Raw genomic sequence first — 18,350 nt, 5'->3', positions numbered from 1 at the left:
GACAGACGGGGACACAGGGACACACTGGGACAGACTGGGACACAGGGACAGACTGGGACACAGGGACAGACTGGGACACACAGGGATAGACAGGAACACACAGGGACACACACAAGGACAGACAGGAGGACACAGGGACACGCAGGGACAGCCAGGGCTGAGGCCCCTCTCAGCTGGAGCTCCTCTCCAGGCTGAGAAGCCCCAGCTCCCTCAGCCTCCCCTGGGCACGGAGATGCTCCAGGCCCTTGCTCAGCTCCAGGATCTCCTGGCCCTGCTGTGCTGAGGAGCCCATAGGGACAGCCAGGGACAGCCAGGGCTGAGGCCCCTCTCAGCTGGAGCTCCTCTCCAGGCTGAGAAGCCCCAGCTCCCTCAGCCTCCCCTGGGCAGAGAGAAGAGGCATGTGAATAAAAAGCACGCCATAAAAAATCCCTTTACAGCATCCTGTAAAACACACCCCATCCTTATGCTTCCCCCTCTTTCTCCAGGACAGCAAATTCACCAGCCACAAACAGATCTTGCCCACACAGTTTCACCATCTTTGCATACTCTGGAATTAGGCTTTTATGTCCTGCTCTGCCTGGACCCTTCCCCATCCACCGCAGACCTCCCTGCACTGATGATGGTCACATCCTGTCCAGCTGTGAGTTTGGAAAGATATATTTTCACATATACCTGTGAGGCAACTGGTGTGAGAAATAGATTTGTATCTCTTGCATGTCTTTTCTTTAACAAAAATAAACCAAACCAAAGAAACTAACCAAAAAAAAAAAAAAAACAAAAAAACAAAAAACCCAAAAAACACCAAAAAAAAAAAAAAACAAGCCACAAATTCTTAAACAATAACAATAATTATCCCAGAAACCACTGACAGACGCATAACCATTTAGTCCCATCCTGTTGATTGATATATAAGATACAACAGGTTGAAAACCACTTTCTGTTTTGTGGGAGATCAATATTTTTATATTTGTTTTACTTTTCTACTGGCTTTTTTAATTTGCAAAGATGAGAGTTAAAAGGGCTTCTTTTGAGAATATAAATCTTCACTCAGAATATGATTTGCCAGTTTAGTATTTTTTCTATTATGGCATGTCATGTCAGCAGTCCAAGCTCATGAACTGTTTGACACATTTTACCCATCAGTGTCAAAATTTCAAACCTATTCATTACAAGTTCCAATCTGCAAAGACACTCTGAAAAGACAACAAATAAGACTTTTAAATCAGGATGGAGAATGTATTGAGTTTACTGATATTGTGGAAGACCTTTACCAAAGAAATGAAAATAAAATATTTCAACTCACATATTAGGACATTACAGGAGTAGCTCCACATAAGAATGTCTCTGGGACAATACAAAGATCTTTAAACAAAAGGTTGATTTATTGTAGAGAACTTAAAATATTAAGATCTAGAAAAAATTCTTTCAAGTCTTTTCCCTTTTAGAATTGTGTGAAAGTGAGCCCATTTCAATAAAATAGAAATAAAGTTAAATCAGCTTCTTCTTAGCCAGAAAAAAAATTCTAAAAAATACTATTTGAAAAAAAAAGACATTTAAAAGAAATTTCTGATTTCTAAAACTTTATTTATTAAGATTTATCCAAGTATTTATATCTAGCTTATCTTACTTAAGCAGGAGGATGGGACCTGACAATATCCAGGTGTGCCCTCCAATGTCAGTCAGTGATTTAGTCTCATTCTTTTCCTCAGCCACCATTTTGATGGATAACAGTGGCTTCACTTCATAACTTCGCATGAATGAATGCAGAATTATTTCACTAATTTGTATTTGACCCTCATAAGGATCAATTAGAAGGACATTTAAAAAGGATTTTTTTTTTCTTGAGGAGAAAATGAGTTTTGAGGCCTGGTAAATCTCTATCTTAGCATCAACAGTGGAAAAAAAAAATCATCCACAAGTATTCCAGAAGAGATTTAATGCTTTGAAATACATCTCAGCTTTGAGCTATAGAGATGAGACTGACCAAATTTTGAGAACAACATGCTGTTAATTGTTGAACACCTGGGACTTTGCACAGCAGCATGAGCTTTTTTTTTTAATATTAGAGATGTGTCCAATAACCTAATAGGCTGCATGTGTGAGTCTGGTACTAATTATAGATCAATAGAATTTGTCTTTAACATTCAATACATCATTGAGCTCCCTCTGCTGATCTGCCAATATGTCTACAGGAACACTCTATTTCTCCACTGCCCTGAGTGAAAACTCAGCACCTTAGAGATTGACCCTCTTTCTCTTCCTCTTAATCCTCCATCCCTCACATAATATGTGGGATGGACAAAGAAACCTATACAACAATAAATAATACATTTTTTCCTTTGTTTTGAAGAGTATCTCACTGAAGGCCAATTCCTTGACTGTGCTGCTGCTCTGAGAATTATCTGGGAAAATATATTAGAAATATAAGAAGGGACAGACTGACAGAAAAAGACATGCAGGATTTGGGGAATATCAACAAAAAATTGCAAAAATAGCTGAAGCCTTCTTATTAAAGGAAGGGGAAAAAAGGGATGAAGATGAATTAACCCATTTCAGGTTAATTGACTCATATGGGGTTATTGACACTTGTGAGGTGGTCAATCCCATGGCACAGCCTTGGCAAAAGGGCTGGATAACAACATGTCAGATAAGAGTGCCAGTGTCAGCAGTGTCTGAATTGAGAATACAGAGATGTCTGAAGAGGGACGTGCTCCAAAAATTATCACATTTACGAGGAAGAGGAATATGTGTAAGTGGAAGGGGAAGCTGAATCTTTTAGATACTACTTATAGAAGGGTATTGGGAATTCTCTAGGTGTTCATTGACATTGTGTGTCTAGACTTTTTGTTTACCTGTTGTACTGCTAAGAATGATCACGGTTGCAGAGTTCCTTGCTGCTGGTTAATGATATGTCGCTCCTAAATCAATAAACCACTTTAATTCTGATTTAGAGCAAACTACGTGAACAAAGCAGCTTTTGCCTGCAGTAATAGAAAAGTCCTAATATTGACTGAAATTATGACACAGTTGGTATGAGAAAGTATTTGTTAATACTGTTTACATGAAACAGGGGTTTTTTTTCAGAAGAACCCGGCAGAAAACAAGGGAGGAGGAGCTGCCTATACTTTATCCTCACTATCAGATCCTTGTAGCTCTGGCTTCTTTTTTTACTCAAGAGACAGCGTACTGTCAAGTCTCCCTGAACTACACTTCTGAAGCCTCCAGTTGTGACCATTCCTGCATGCCCAGTCATGTGGAAACAAGGGGAAGTGACTTCTGTACGGTTTACAGACATGGGGAATTTTATTGAGTTCCATGGTATATATTCTAAGAAAATCACATCATTAGTATTACTCAAAAACCTTCTCGACAACCAAGCCCCTCCTTGCTCTTCTGGCCTCCAGGTTGAATTGCAGGTCAGTTCTTGCTTCCAGGTTTAATTTCCATCCCTCAGCAATCTTCTGGGTGCTGATGAAGGATCCCATTCCTTGATAAGCCTTGGGAACTTCCATTGCCCCTAAGGCCTGAATGACACTTGATGGCAATATGACACCATTTCTTCTCACAGAATCCCAGAATCTTTAAAGTTGGGAAAGACTTCCAAGATCATTGAGTCCAACCTGTGACTGAACACCACCTTGTCAACTTAACCATAGCACTAAGTACCACATTCAGTCATTTCTTAAACACTGCCAGGGTTTGTGACTCCACCACTCCACGAAATTTGCTGCAATTTTTCATCTTCATTGCTCTTTCACCTGATCCAGACACCCTGCTTGACAGAACACAACATAAATCACAAAACAAAGCTAAATATACAGTCTAGAAAAATGTATCATTTTTATTACACATAAGAAAAAAATGTTGTGTAAATAGACCAGATTTCCTTCCTGTTGTCATTCCTTTCCACCTGCCCTTAATAAACACACAACTCTGTGGCCAAAAGCTGGAGGGAATCTCCCATGGACCAGAAAACCCCAGGCTAGAACAAATGTACCAGAGGTTCTTTCTTAAAGGCATTTACAGCATAATGGATATGTAGTTCCCTGAAGAATTTCCTTTCCCAGGCAGTTGAAAATCATAATGCAAAGTAATTTGAAAGGTTAATGATCAATTAGACCTGGGGGCAAACATTAACTAGAGGGTTTGAAGGAGTTTGTCCTTTGGGTTTTTACTTTTTTGAGATGCTCCATCAAGCCAAACCTTCAGACTTTATCTGAAGTGAATTACTCATTCAGTGTTTCTTCTAACATGTAATTTTTTTCTTTGGGGAAAAAAAAAAGAGTAAAAAAAGCAGAAAGAGATTTCCAACACTCAGGGAAAAAAAAAAAAAAGTTCATGTATTTAAAACAGCTCCATAGGTGATGAACATATATTTTTTTCCCTGCAAGAGTTAAAGGATAAAAATGTAAACACCTACAGTAGTTAGCAGAGCCATGTCTGGCAATGCTATCATCTGTATTTACCTCATGGATTAAAGCTCAGTTTCCGAAAGAAAACTCCAGTGTGGTTTATTACACAACATCCTTCATCTATCACCCAGTTTTTATTTCATTTTCTTTAACACAAGGGAAAACTTTTGTCACTTCAGTTTTCTAGAAAGGCCTTGCCATTCTGAAAGGAGCCATAGATAGAGAAACACTCTAACATACCCCACTTTGTGTTCCCTGTGCATTTCCTGTATTGGAAATATCTGCTTCCTTAACTGCTGGAAAAAGATCATGGGCTGAATGAATAGGCAAGGATCCATCTTCCTAAGATGTCCATAAGTATTTACTTACTTAAAGAGGATGTAGTCAATAAATATTAGAATTTTTTAGGTTGAAAAAGACCTTTAAGACCATCAAGTCCAACCACTCCCCCAGCTCTATTGTCTCTTTATTAGATTATTTCCTATAATCCTGCACAGAGTAGAAGAACAGAACTTGTAAACCTTGATATAGAGAAGAGCAATTTAAAGTTAGATTTGTATCCATCAGAAATGCAGGTACCTCATTCCTTGTTTCTTGTATTTTTGTTTTTTGTGAGAATAATTGTGGCCACACTAATATTTTGAGCTGATTTTGAGGAGAGCTTCTACCACCATGACAGAGCAAGAAACCCGTTCCGTAAAGCTCAGACTACTTAGGATAAAACTACAGCATCAAATGCTGTGTTGTAGGGAGATGCTGAACAGGATTAATTAGAGTTATTTTAGGTAACAGAAGCACTTTATATGTCGAGCATGGAGTTCAGAAGACTAATATGCACATTCTCCTCCATCGGTCTGTTAAACTGCCATAAGCACTGCTAGGTATTAAAATAGAAAAAAATAGCAAATTAGTTCATGCTGAGATCCATGCTCTGAAGTAATGCTTGCAAAACCCAGCAGGTAGGCTGCAGCATGGCTATGACTTCGTATTCATAAAGCATCCTAAAAACTTCTTGGAAGGTATTTTTCCTTCTTCAGAGTCCTGCTGGTTAGCTGTTCGACTTCACTGGCTTCATCTGGTTCTCATAAAGCATTATCTTAAGGACACTGAACATCTGAGATTATAAGGTATTTAGTTCCCCACGTTGCAGTATTCTGTGACAGAACTAAGGTGATTTATAGCGGGCTATGGAAAAAGTCTGGATGAATAACCATAAAAATCCCAGGGTTAGGGTGCTCATCTGTTACCATACTGGACCTTATTGTAATGCAGTGAAGAACACAATTAATTCAAAAGCCTTTGACTACTTTCCATGCACTAGAGGCTTGAGTCTATTAAACCTACATAAGTATTGGTCATTTACTAGGAATGAATTTTAAAATTGTACAAATCCATTTTTTATACAAATAGCAGAAGGCGCCAGACCAGATTAATGACTAAAGAATTGCCTGCCAAATTTCTTATTTAATTAAAACTTTGTCTTTTCGACTCTAAAAATGAGAATAAAACCACTAGAAGTGACTTAAAATCTGTTTTTCATATTATGTAAAAATAGTTGGGCTTTACTAATAATAAAGTTTTCTGGTTTTTGTGTAAATTAGTTTAAAAAGTAAATTGTGCAATAGAATTTGAGACTCAAATTCCATCACAGAAAAAATCATCCATTCAATGAGAAATAAATTAAAGTGTCATTTTTACATCACATTAAAATAAATAATCGTTTTATGTTTATTTGTTTAGGCCAGATCAGGCTTTCAGTGTTCCAGCAGCTCTTCATAGATGTCTGCAAATGCAACAGTATCCTAATAATTTTCAGATCCCAAACCATGGAAATTTTGGGTTTGTTGACTGTGGGAGGATCTCCTCAACACCTGGTCTACTGACACCTGATGGGATGCACCTTTCTCAGAGGGGAAAAGAGCTCCAGCACAGGAACCAGCAGGGCTTATTGACAGAGCTTTAAAGTACCTTGGGAGGGGAAAGAGAACAAAGCCAGGCTGGCCAGTGATGGCCAATGGGATGGAGTGCCAAAACTGGAGGAAATGAGCATTGATGGGATCCCCCAATCCGCTCCACGAGGTGCTGGCTGCAATGAACCTCACCCAAAATGTTTCTGTATCAGCACACTCAGCACAAGGAACCAGCAACAGGAGGTCAAGGCTTTGACCCAGTGCCAGAGATTCGACATCCTTGGCATAAGTGAAACCTGATGGGATGAGCCCAGTGACTGGAGTGCCCTGATGGAATGTGCCAGGTCCTTCAGGAAAGATAGGCAGAGAGGTGCCAGAGGGTGTGTAATGGAAAGCTTGAAATGTCTGGAGCACATTGAGAGCCTCTGGGTAAGAATCTAAGGGCAAACAGTGTGGGTGCCACTGTGGGAACAAGGCTCTATCTGCTACCCTGTGAGGCATAAGAATGGACAAGAGAACAGCAATCTCCTCAGCATCAGGAAAACTGCCATCTTCCTTAGCAGCAGCAGAACTGCATCTTCTGGTCTCTTCTCCAGTTCCTTTCTAGTGTGTGGTCCAAATCCATATTGTCTTTTCCAATTCTCTTTCCCAATTCTTCTAATGAGCCCTTTACACAGTCTTGGCAGTCCCAGGCAACCCATTCCCAAGAAGATGGGTAAGTGAAAATGTTATTCTTCTTTGAAGCTCAGCATACTTTGACAAGGAAAATAAAGTACCAGTAAGATTTCCTAATGGCAGGTTCTCATCTGCAGGGCAACTCCAAAACTATTTCAAATTAAAAAGAGAATTTCACAAACAGAACAGAAAAAAGCAATATTTCTCACATTAAACCTGATTCCTGTTTGGTTTTGCCCTCTTCCCCTCTAAAAACATCCTGCAAATATTCACCTGGAATGCAGAAGTGCTTCCACAAATGATAGGCTGTTTTTCACCCTGGTGAATCTATACAAGGGTGTTTTTCAGTTCCAAGGAAAGCATCACCCAAGGGGAGCCAACACATTACAGCTTAGGCATTCGGAGGTCATGTCAATGATTTGATGTTAAGTCTCTCTCCTCAGCTCCCTGTCCGGTTTGTCTCACCTTGCCTGGGGACTTGTGAATACATTTTGTTGTTCGATAAGACACAATACTAGAAGAGCTACAACCACAGCTCTTAAAGAGTGTCTCACTAAAATCAGTCTAGCTGGAATGCTAATAAGTTACAGTACCACAAGATAAAACTCTCCATTGTCTCAATGAGCTACTTAGGTACTGGTCTCACCGTCCTCAAGAGCAGACACAGACTTACAATCAGGCTTAGACTTTCCTGAGTGCAAGCTACCTCTGTCTCCCAATATCACAATGCAACAGGCTCTGTGAGCTTAACACTACATGAATTATTTTTTCAGAGTTGGTAGGCAGTGAACTGCTTAAAGTGATTAACCGTCATTTTCTACAAACTGGATTATTTTTATTATTTAATTCAAAAAGGCACAAAAAAAGAGCTAAGGAAATGTGTTGGGGGGGGGGGGGGGGGGGTTTTTTCATGCCCTGTTGTTTGGGGGGGGGGGGGATGTGATTTCTGCATATTTCTTCTAAATTTTTATCTTTCCTGACAAGGTTTATTAACTTGTTGTTGGTCCTATGACCTCAATTTCTGGGGTGGGAGGAGTAGCACTCTTGAGGCACTTTCTTTGTCTCAAAGTCACTGGTGCTCAACTGCAACACCAACTACTCATCCTCTACCTGTACTCACTGCCAAGCTTTCACAAGTATCTCCAAAGCTCCCTTTGGGTATCAAATCCCAGATCTTTATATTGATTGATTATAAATGTTTCCATAATATCAGGTCTCAAGCCAGAAGCATTTTTAATGATCTTTTTGTAGTCATTCCATTGGGGAATCATTCTCTGCCACCTGTTTTCACCTTCCTACATCTTCTATGATCTCATTTTAGTCATTCTGCTATATCACTCGTACATATCAGGGAAAAACATGCCAGCTGAGAGACAACATGACACGAACCACCCAAACCACCTGTGCTCCTGACAGCCATATTTGATGTGGTGATTATCCCATTTCATTAGCCCACCCTTCTCTCCATCACCTCTCTCCCCTGTTTTCAGATGAATCATACAATCACTGAGTTTGGAAGGGGCCACAGAAGGTCTCTGCTGCAGTTCAGATGAGGTTGCTCAAGGTTTTGTCCAGTCAGGGCTCAAAAACCTCCAAGGATGGAGCCAGCACAGACTCTGTGCAATCTGTTCTGCTTTTTGCCTGTCCTATTTTCAAGCACCGTGCCTCTGAAAAAAACCTAAAGCTGCTGCTTGCAGGACGCACAGAAATGGTAACAGAGCAGCAGTGGAAGAATTTCAAGGCAAAAGTAGTCAGGCATACAATTACCAGGAACAAGCAGGGAATTTGTTGCAAATAAGGGAATTTGTTGAAAATGACTAGAGATGGAAAGAGAATCTCTTTCAATGCCTGTTTCTCCTACCCTTTCTAACAATTTACATTTTCATGACACATTTTGAGGTCAGAACAACGAGAGACACCCCTCTGAGTTACAGAAAGTCAAGGCATGGCTTTAATGGAACCCACCTCAACTATTTTAAAACACATTACATGGCAGTTTCAAAAATTCTGTGGCCAAGACAACCTCTAATTGCTGCCTCCTAATATATTCCCTATTTGCATTTTGCCTGCCATTACTCTTCTATGCAATATGCTTTAATAGAGATGCTAAATGGTTTTTAAAAATTGATTAAAGTTGACTAAGCTTCCTGTGTCTGCTTGCTCATTCATACATTGGAAAATGAATCAGCACTGATTTAACATGTAGGAATTTCACAACAAGATGCAACAAAACTTGCATGCTGGACCACAAATATTTAATTTACAACATCTCTGTGCTAGAAAAATATTTAGTCATATGTTGCTCTATTTATCTCAGTGGCTTTTTTAACCAGGATAAGCTCTATGTATTATTAGGATTTGGCATAAATGTTACAGTAGTTAGTACCACAGATACAGAAACATTAATATTTTATGCTATCACAGAAATACTTTTAAAGAAGTAAGCTAATAACTAAATAATGAGTTAATGTTGCTTGGTAATGAGTCTTAGAGGAATTTCAGTTTTATTTAACTTCAAAAATCTGGATCTGACTTTTTGGTGCTTTAAAAGTACACAATCTATAAGCTGTGTACTTTTGCAATGGGAGAAAATGAACTGGAGGCAATTTGAAAAGGAAGCTCAAAGAATCTTTTTATATACATGCCTTTAAATTTTTTATATATATATTTCTACCAAATATAGTAGCATATTATGATAAATATACATATATCTCAAGCTGTTTACTTTCTGCAAGATTAACAGAGACAGCTTGGGTTTTGAAAACAACTAAATAACTGCTTGCTGTAAATTTGACATTAACTGTATATTTTCCTTTTTAATAAATGTTTCTAAAAATGATTGCAGCCTTGAAAAATACAAAATCGAGTGTGACTGGAGAACTGTTTTGACTTGCCTGCTAAGAATGTCAATAGTTATGTGAAAGCATATCACATTTAGAAATACTGAGAAATATGCTAGACAGAGCTTGAACTTGATGACCTGAGAGAGCAGAATTAATTAATTAGTACCAGTTGATGTATAGTTTGTGTAGGGTAGCTGTAAGCTCTCAGTGCACTGCATCCCTAATTTTGTATATTATATAAGATGGAGAACAGAGACAAAAATATGTGGATGTATTTTTATACACCAGACACAAAAATTTTGTTCATCACACAAAGATCTGTTTTTAAAATAATACAGGTTTCCTTTCCCCAGTTAAAAGAGAAATCTCTGTTCAGGCTCACACTTTCAAGGCCACCTGCATTCAGAAGAGCACAAAAACTGTGCCATGTACATAGATTTTAGGGAAACTTTTAAAAAAGGCTGGGAACATTTGCTGAACTCTAACCTTCATATCCTGAACTGAAGACTTCATGGCTTAGACACTTCTCTTTCTCTCCCTGAGTTTAGCGAATTCAGACTGAAGTTATCAAAGAAAGTTTTCCTAATAGAGAGATTTTAACTGCTGAAGCATTTCCCAAGGGGAGTAACAAAAGTCTGGTACTAAAGCTACTGGAAACCAGCCATGATGAAATCCTGGCACACATAATTTAAGGAAGAGTGCTACACCAGCTCTCGAGGGATCCCCAGGTGTTCTGTTAAATAACTGCACTCTGTGGATAGGCAGCACACAATTTACTGGCATTAGCTGAGGGAAAGGGACTTCTCCCTAGGACAGAGATGAGAAGTTGAGACCTCTGAATAATCACAGAATATTCTGGGCTGGGAGGGACCCCCAAGGATCTTTGAGTCCAACCCTGAAGTGAATGGCCCATGTGGGGATTGACTCCAAAAGCTTGGTGTTGTCAGCACCCTGCTCTGACCAACAGAACTACTCTGGCATTATGCTAGAGGGATGTAAAATTCTGTCAGTTACTATAACAACATCTTCTGATGTTTTGGAGCTTCAAAGCTATCATTGCATCACAGTGAGGAAGAGAGCAGAGACTTTTTTTTAAGTTTTTCTGCAAATTCTTTGCACACACACACACACGCATATATATACACACATTGTGTAATGTACATAGTCATACAGCATATATACAGACATGAAACTCAGCTTGTCCTGCAGCCAGAATCTAATGAAAGCAATGGGGACTTGTTGCTGTGGAATTCTACATCCTGAAAGAATCCTTTTAAACCTCTTTGTTGTGCCAAATGCTTTGTAAAGATGCCTCTGGGTTGGTGCTTTCAGCTATACCATCTAATACAAATAGAGAAAAAAGCAAGAAGAGAAAACAGGACAAATCACTTTTATCCCATCTTTAAAAAACCCAAATCCTTGGCTGGCTAGAGTTTACACTAAAACTAGGAGGGAAAATTTGTTTTATCATTTGATTTATGCATTGTTATGTTATTAACTATCATCTCAGCTTTCTCTCTCTGAAAATGTGCATTGGATTAATTTTGGTGATCCTTATTTGAAATGTAATTCAGATTTCTTTATAAGACAGGAAAGAGAAGAGGTCAGGGTCTAATGAATCAAAGTGACACCCAGCTTGTATCTATCTTTTCAAAAGCAAGTATCAGTTTTCCCGAAACAAGAAGAGAAAAAATATTCAATCCTAATGACATCCAAGGTTCAGCAATATTTTTCTGGACTGTGGTGCCTAACAGAGATAGATGATGTTATTTTACCTTCTAATGGAAAACTGCAGAAAGATAAAAGGTAATTGGGAAAATAAAATTCTTTTCAGGAAGCTATGAATTTAACTCTCTTTAAAGTACAGATAATTCTCTTACTAAGCCCTTAAGAGGAATGATCATGTTTTCTGCTGCACTGACAATGAAAGGTAATCCAAGGAGATTATATTTTAGCAAATCATTAATTACATAGTTCAATATCTTAAACTGTATGGTAAACAGAGAAGAGGAGCCAAACAACCCAAATCTGTCACTGCTTCATTGCGTTAGGAAGCTGATGGGTTTCTTCATCCTAGAAGAGATTAATGTGGGGTTTTTTTCAGCTGTTTGTTGTGAAGCTGTGTATCTTAGATCAATAGCAAGCACACAAGTTTAGGGGTATTCAATTCACCTCAATTCAAGTGCAGGAAACTGAATTTTCGTGAAACATGCTTTTACAAGTGTAACAATTCAGTAACATAGAAAAAGGAACCATAGAACCACAGAATATCCTGAGCTGGAGTGACCCACTAAATGAGAAAAGTACTAAAAAGGAGACAGCAGAGTGAGATTAAATCAAAAGTGTCCTATATGTCTCAGGGACTGTACTGAGACAATTTGTGTTAAAATATAATGGGATGAAATAAAAAACAACAGAAATCTTTTATATGTCAGATTGGAGGCCAGATGGGTGTGCAGAAACTAACCCAGGTAAGCTACCCTCCCTATTTTCTCTACCTGTGCAATTGCAGGGATCTAGTCTTGGGATCATGGAGACAAGGTGGAAAGGCTGCCATGATCAGAGCATTGCAATGGAGAGATGCAGGCTCTGTAGGAATGAGAGGATACAAAGAGGGGGAATGGGCCTTGCCCTTCATGTGAGAAAACACTGAGGGTGCATGAAGCTGTGCCAGAGGATGGATTAGGAGACAAGTGAGAGGTTGGAGGAGGCAGGTAAAGGTCTGCTCTAGGCTTCCTGACTGGAAAGTACAAGTGGATGAGGACTTCTCCAGGCAGATAGGAGCAGCTCTTGTCCTCATGGGGTTTTTCAACCACCATGATACCCCCTGGAGAGACAGCACACCAGAAAATTCCTGGAGACCATCAAGGACAATTTCTTCACCCAAATGGTAAACAACATGGAGATATACTTCGTGGCACCTCATACACACCAACAATGAGGACCTTCTTGTGAAGGTCAAAGGTATTATTGGCTGCAGTAGCCATGAGATGGTAAAGTTAAGAATAATTAAGAGGAGAAAGAATCCTCCCTACAGGTTGTAGAGCTATTGAGTAAGACATTAAGAGTGATGACCTATCAGTAATGATGTTTTCTTGTTTTGATTGCTTTGTTTATCCTGCCAATTCCTTGTCAAGTGAATGCCACAGTGTTGGCTAACACAAACCTGTCTTGCACATTCCCATGCAGTTGCAGCCCTCTTTGAAACAGAAATTTCTGCCTGCAGTCAGCAGCCCACTTGTCCATTTTACATGTGACCAGTGGCTGTAGATAGAAGGAGCAGCATCTTCAATAGTCCACAGAAAACCAGTTCCATCCATAGTAAAGAAACAGTTCCTACCTTGCACGACCAACATGTGCATTCTGCACCATCTAGACATGGATATTTCTCCTCCATTTTCTTGCCAGATCCAAGAGCAGAAAGATAATAAGCCCAGGATCTGGATGGAAGGAGGAGAAACAGTTGACAGTCCTACAGATGTGGGTTGCAGCCTACAAATCATATAAATAAAATGCTGGCAAACTTGTATTGGGAATGAAGGCAGGTTTGTCAAGCCTGGGAGTTCCACCATAAACTTATGTGCACAGGGTAAGTGAAAAGTAAGAGATAACTTTTAAAATACACTCCAAAAATCTCTTTATGTTTGGCAGCTAATAATTTTTCAGCACTTTAGCTGGAAATAGTGCTTTGCCTCCTCCCAACCTTCTGCACATTGTCTGTACTTATGTCTCCATGTCACTGAAATGCAACAGTCAGGGACCTCTCAAAACCTTTCATTAAATGTACAAATGTGATTATATTTTTAAAGGGAAAAGTAGTTTAAATACGTCAGTTTTTGAGCTATAGAGATCTCTGCAGCATAGAAAAGGTAGATAAGGGAAAGTATAAGCAAAACACAAAAATGGAAGAATACATCTTTGATGCCTTTAATCCTTCAAATGACAATGATAATCCAATACCAGAAACAAAAGAAAGTACTAGGAAAATCTCAAGACATTGGATATGCAGTGCAAACAGACTAGTCTGACCTCTTTATAAATCGCAAGAAATAAGAGTCTACATGCCTAAATTAGCTACAACATTATCTTATTCCAGTAAGCCATGGGTGAATTTTAATTTACAGCTTGTCTAAATATGACTGAGAATACTTGAAAAGCCCTAATGTTTCAGATATTTTTCAACTTCATTTTTTGAAAGCCAAACTCTAAAGTTCATGGAGAAGATGAGAGCTTGCAAAAATCCAAAATTTAAAAATAAGCATTTTTAAATTTCTCGTTTTTCACAATTAATTGATGCTTTCAAGCTCTGAATAATTTATAATGATAGCAATCACAAACAGCTGAAATGAAGTTTTGTGATTAGGAAAACAGTGGCATATTGATGGCATTGCACACTTGTTTGTAGCTTTTTTTTTTTTTTTTTTTTTTTTTTTTTTTTTTTTTTTGTAATAGCCAGGGCCTTCGAGAAATTTGGTCTGAGAATGAATTCTTCCCAGAGAAACGGGCTGCCCCTTCCCCAGAAATGTTCAAGGCCAAGTCTGGGTGGAGTTTGGAGCAACCTGTTCTAGTAGAAAGTTTATATAGGCTTTGATGCAACAGGATAATCTGTGAGTTCTGACTCCACCCAGCACAAGTAGTTTATACCCTGAGGTGGATGTCTGGCTCTGCTTGAATCTCTGGAGATTTGCTTTGGAAATCTCCACTCTTTCCTGTGATCTTGGATACAGTTCAAGTCACATCACCCAATTATCCTTAGCATTCTCTTTTCTCTTCCTGTTGTTACTATTTCAGGTTTAACTTCAGGGAGCAAAAACAACCAACCTGAGGTCAACAGCAGACTCTGCAGAGAGATGAGCAAACAACCACTGAAAAAGTTGTAGGTATGACTATTAGACAGAAATTATTTTGGCTCTTGGGTGCTTTTCTAAAGGACTTCAGGGAGGACATGACAGGCTGAACTGGACTAGAAACCCACCAGATAATGGTTCTCTGGACCCTCTGGTTTAAACTGGAGGTGCAGTGTCATCTGTAGCCAGGCTTATTTTGAGGACTCACTGAGTTGCCTCAGGGCCTTTTCTCCTTTTAAGAATATATTGTTCTCTAATCAGTTTCTTCTGCATTTGAACCACTGAACAGATGCACAGACTGTCCTGGCTCCAGATCTTATCATTAATTGTCCCTCTCCAATAAAGAGAGGACAAGCACCTTATTTCAGCTTGCATTAGTGACCATGCCACAGTCATTACTTGTCCCAGTTTGTCAGCAATCCAGATGATTCCCTTCTGACTTGCTACTCTTCCCATTTAGGTTTGGATAAGTTTCCTTCACTTTTCTAATTCAAAATGAATTATGCTGAGAGTAGTACATATATATGTTAACAAAATATTGTATACGGGAATTAGAGGTAAGCCTTATGCCAAATTCTGGCTATAATTCTTCAGTACTGCATAGTAGATGATATTCAGTCTCCAGCCATTTAATATACTGCCTGATTTACTTTTGTTCACTGTTTTGGATAAAGGAAAAAGCACCTTAAATGGAAGGTGGATAGAGAAAGCACTTTCAAATGTATAATTTTTAAAATGTACTATTCAGCCTTCAGTGTGTCAGTTGCAACAGAAAAGAATTAGCAATTTCAGCTCTTGCAGGTGTGTTTTCATGTGGTTTCATGTATTCTGTAAGGTGGCAACACGGGACATGAAAACTGGAGATGAGGGTAGGATAAGAATTCTACAGTTCATATAAATACAAGATTTATTAAAATCCCACCTCTACACGATCAATAAAAGATGCCAATGATGAGCAGCACTGCCATATACTGGTCTAGAAAAAAACATTTAGACCTTATTTCTGTATGGAAAAAGTAACAATTTATAAATTCACCCTATGAAAAGCAGAAAACAAGCCATCTACTCAACATACAAGACTCATATTCCTATAGCTGGTTTTTAGAAAATCACTTTTCTGCACAATATGAAAAAAAATAATAATTAGAATGGTAGTGCTAAAACTTTATCTCTGAGTCATTTTGTGATCCCTCTCCAAAAGCAAAGAACCCTCTGTCAGGGAAAGGAGCATCAAGGGACATCCTAGAGGGCTGTGGTTCCATTTTAGATGTTTTTAGCCACAAACACTTAAATTTGGTATCTAATGGGAGAGTAAAGGGCTGATGCTGCTCCTGCACTGGGAGGGAGAGGACAACATTAACAGTGATGGAGAAGTTTTGACCATTTGACCATTTATTCCTTCTTGCACAGACACATACACAAAAACAGAGATTTTCCTTGTTCAGCATTTTAACATGAATATTTCTGTTTATAATCCTAAAAGAGAATACCAGATGAATTTTTAAAAAGTCAAATCTGGATCTAAACTTTCTGTCTCAGATATATTATTAGATTAACAAGTTCAAATTTTAAAATTTCCTTATAAAACCTCTCAGGCTGATTGATATAAAATAAAGTGACCCAAACAGGTCTGAAAGCACTGATATATTGCACCATAGGTTGATATATTCTTATTAAAAAGCAGCTATGGATTGCTCAAAGGAAAATTTATATTTCAAGCAGTGGAATAGAGAGACATCATAAAGTTTTTAATATAATTACTGGATGCATTGTGATTTGGAGTTCTTTAAAGCTACAATAAAAATGGCATTTAAAAATAAATCACTATTCAAATATCTGTCAATTTCCATAATCTTTAATATAGCCAAAGGAAAGAATAATTTATCTAAAAATTTAGAAGCAGAATAGATAATAGAATATCTCTTTCAAGTGCAGGAGGGCCTCAGCTATTAAAACCAGCATCTACATTGGGACCTTCATGCAGGTCTTAAAACCTTTGCTGGTATTAGTTTTATTTCTGAAATCAAAGTCAGCTGCAAAGGCACCAGAAATAGAAATTCTACAGGCACATCTAAACTGAAAATGATGAACATTCTTGTAACTTTAATGGGGCCACCAGTAAACTGAATGATGATCAAAAATTAACTATTCATTAGTCTAACTTCAGATTAAAAGCACTATCTCAGCTTTGGAAAACATTAGAGACTTTTGGTCTTAAGCTTTTTCTTTCTTAGCAGAGTTCAAAATTTAATCCAACAACACCCAGTTCCCATTTTTAGTGGCTTATACTCAAAACACAACACTAAGCAAAAGCTAAATATTTTCAAAAGTGTATGTATGTCCATAATATAAATTATCACAAAGTTGCCTATGACACTGATCTCATATCTAGCAGACACAGAAAATTAATCTGATTTGCCTCACAATTTCACAATCCTGCTAGTCTAATCTTATTATAGGTTTTGTTTTTTCAATATTTATATTTATTATTTTATAAACATATGTTGCTGAGCCACATTTAGGGATGCAGTAAATGATTTCTGTTTAGAACAAGATTACTATCTCTGCTGTAGCTTCCTGACGTATTTTTGGGATTGCATCAGTCTCATGACCACTGCATGTTTTTGTCTCAGGGCAACAAAGATATTGAACTGGCTTAGGAATATTTCTCTTCACCATTACATTGTGGGGATTGTATCTATTGGAAGCTATTTCTTAAATTCAATTTAGACAGAAAATGTAGACCTTTGCAGTTTGAGTGTGATTTTAAAAACATAAATATACTTAAGTACATCTCAGACTGAGAAAGTTCTGGCCAATACATTTGAAAGAATTCTTCATGATCCAAGAAGCAGATGAAGTTTTCCAGAGTGCCTGCAATATTTGTAAAAGAAGTCAGGATACCCTGATTGTGTATGCAGGCACACAAATTAAGTACATGGTACCTACACTAAATGCTTCTTTCATTTTCATTTCACCTGTTCTTCCTTGAATTAATTAAGCAGTGGAAGTTCCTACATTTATATTCTGAGAGAATATCCCCGAGGGCAGAGATTTCTCTGCAGAGACCTTGAGAAATCAGAGAGGTGGGCAGGCCCCACCCGTATGGGGTTTAACAAGGGAAGGGCTGGGTGCTGCCCCTGGGACAGGGCTGCCTTGGCTGTGGGCATGGGGAGCAGGAGGATGGAAAGAAGCTGTGGGAAGAGCCCTGGGGGTCCTGGTCATCAGGAGGGACATCGCTGTCCTGGGGACACCAGGCCCAGCACAGCCAGCCAGCCAGGCAGGGGAATGTCCCACTCTGCTCCTGGGTGGCCTCAGCTCAAGTGCTGGGGGCAGTTCTGGGTGCCACAATATAAAAAATATACTGAACTGTTAGAGATGGGCTGTGAGGAAGGGAAAGGATCTGGAGGGTATGAGGAGCAGTTGAGGGCACTTTGTTCAGCTGGATAGAGGAGATTGAGACCTCGCTGGGATCTTCAACATCCTCCCAAGGGGCAGCAAAGGGGCAGCTCTGAGCTCTGCTCTCTGAGACAGGGACAGGGCTCAGGGAAATGCCTGGAGCTGAGTAGGGCAGGCTTAGTCTGGGTATCAGGGAAAGATTCTTACCCCAGAGGGTGCTGGGCACTGCTCAGGCTCCCCAGGGAATGGGCACAGCCACAAGGC

This window comes from Pyrgilauda ruficollis, unplaced genomic scaffold, assembly GCF_017590135.1.
Source record: "Pyrgilauda ruficollis isolate IOZ18807 unplaced genomic scaffold, ASM1759013v1 scaffold47, whole genome shotgun sequence".
Taxonomy (NCBI): domain Eukaryota; kingdom Metazoa; phylum Chordata; class Aves; order Passeriformes; family Passeridae; genus Pyrgilauda; species Pyrgilauda ruficollis.
The sequence above is the reverse complement of the archived record's forward strand: the minus strand, read 5'-3'. Positions refer to the sequence as shown.